The 2,226-nt window shown below is 36.0% G+C and overlaps 1 long non-coding RNA gene across 1 annotated transcript; it reads left to right on the top strand.

Moving 5' to 3' along the window:
• Window positions 1–473: 473 nt before the first annotated feature.
• On the top strand, window positions 474–1,286 carry LOC103375845 (uncharacterized). Its single transcript, XR_521261.1, has 2 exons — window positions 474–600; window positions 1,197–1,286. It is a non-coding gene; the product is annotated as an uncharacterized LOC103375845 (long non-coding RNA).
• The last annotated feature ends 940 nt before the right edge of the window (window positions 1,287–2,226 follow it).

Here is a 2,226-nt window from a genome sequence, read left to right as displayed (position 1 = left end):
ACCTTTAGTAATACCAGGCATTAAAATGAACAAGAAAGTGAAGACAACAAGGGTGGTCTAATAATTTTTTCATGACTGTATATCAAAATAATGTGTCTATTGTGGCTCTATGGGTCATGCTAACTTTACACTTTTTACCTCAATTGTAGAGATCTGAGGACATGATGAGTTGCAGCAGACAGCATATATCAGAGAAAAATGCTGTTAATATCAATTTAAAAGTTTCTTGTCAAGTCTGACTGAATCTCTACAAAACCAAGAAAAAACTGAATTATGATTTTAGCAAAAATAAATGACACAACAATTCACAAAGCCTTATTTACACCAAAGTTCTGCAGTCAAAATTCTGATCTGAAAGTAGCTTTTCACCACCAAGAGTAACATCTACGGGGTCCTGTTTTATCAGCGTGTTGCATTCACTTGCCCTCTGCCCCTTTGTCTCTTCAGGGAGATTCAGGTGGACCACTGAACTGCAGGGGCGGGGATGGCAGATGGTACAATCATGGAGTGACCAGCTTCGTCTCTTCTGCAGGATGTAACACTCTCATGAAGCCTACCGTGTTCACTCGCACGTCTTCCTTTACCAAGTGGATCAGTGATGTGAGTTTCCACCCAGAGAAAAGTCACAGCTACACACGAACCGAGATGGGTGATTCATTTTTGTAAAGCAAAGTATCTTAAGGTGATAGACTGACATAGATTGTCAGAGATTCCTCACATCTCTCTTTAAAGGGATGACCACCATCATTTGGAAACAAAATCTTTCATGTGGGGTTTTGCTGATAGTGGTGGGGAGCTCTGTGCCATTCAACTAAGATTAAAGTAAAGAAAACTTCACTTTCACTTCTTGTTACAAACCTCAGAATTAATGCAATTTATCAGATTTGTCATGTCAAAATGCTCTCAAGGACCTTCCAGATATGACTCAAGTTAGTAACAACAATACAGCTGAAAACATAAGACCAAATACCGACATCACGAATACACCAAAACAACACAAGTGCAGCAAACCAAAGGTCACAAATATGTCAGAGCAACGGCAGAACTAGCACATACAGCTATTGCAAAACATTAACATCTACAATGCAGTCCCTCAGAATGAAAGAGCAGTTTTCTTATGTGGCCTGCAAAGGGAATGTTTACTGTGTTGGCTGAATTCACATGGATTGTCTTATTCCATCTTTTATATTTTTCAGACCATGCTGCAGTACTGAAGACTTGGAGCTTCTGAAAATCAATAATCTGGCAATTAATACAGATGACTTAATAAACTACACAGTGTCCCAGTTGTCTCTGACTTTTTTCTTTCTTCTTTTTTTTATAGTGCAAAGAAAATTGCCTAATTTGTACAATACAGATTGTCATGTTTCCAACGAAAAGTTATTATGGAATTACATTTATTCTTGCCTTTATTATGACTCAGTTTAACCTCTGTAATTCCTAAAATGTGAGGTAGAGCATATTTCTCTTCAGCATCTGCAGCCTCCATTAAGCAACTGAGCTGAGCAACTGTGTGTTTTTATTGAACATCCCAATTCATTTGTTTGAAGGAAAATACTTTAAATATGCATGTGCAATATTAAAACTGGTTTCATTTTTTCCATTACATTTTTATGTTATCTATTTAAGAGTGCATGACTACTCGTTTACATTTTTACCAACATATACTTATTTCTTTTTAAAGTTTATTTGTTGATTATACAAAGTTCTGCACATTGTACATTTTGACTCTTTGTATTAATTGCTGTGCACTATAGTCTGGCAATTAGGGGTGTGAGGCAGTACCACATTTTCCACAGGGGCAAGAAAGTGTATCTTCATCTTATTCTTACTTATTTCTGTTTTTTGTTTTTTGTTTTTAGTTGCAATGGTCTATATAAGCGGTTTATGATTACAATAAAAAAAAGTAAAATATACAATAAATGAAATAAAATCCTTGTGCTTTTGCGACCACTGACAGTTTAAACACACAGTAGTATAGTATGTGTCCTGTACAAGGATGCACTGTGAGTTGGTCACCACCAGGTGTTGCTGTTAGCTTTTTGTTAACAGATTGATCGTAGACGGCTGGTTGCTGTTGTTGATGACTGAGGAGTCACCACATACAGTTGTCCTCAAATTTATTCATACCCTTCCATTAAAGAAAAGGCAAAATTTACAACAGTCACTCAAATAACTAGAAACTGAAAAAAGTAATAATGAATAAAAACATGCAAAATTATATTT

This window comes from Stegastes partitus, unplaced genomic scaffold, assembly GCF_000690725.1.
Source record: "Stegastes partitus isolate 25-593 unplaced genomic scaffold, Stegastes_partitus-1.0.2 Scaffold3093, whole genome shotgun sequence".
Taxonomy (NCBI): domain Eukaryota; kingdom Metazoa; phylum Chordata; class Actinopteri; family Pomacentridae; genus Stegastes; species Stegastes partitus.
The sequence above is the reverse complement of the archived record's forward strand: the minus strand, read 5'-3'. Positions and strand labels throughout refer to the sequence as shown.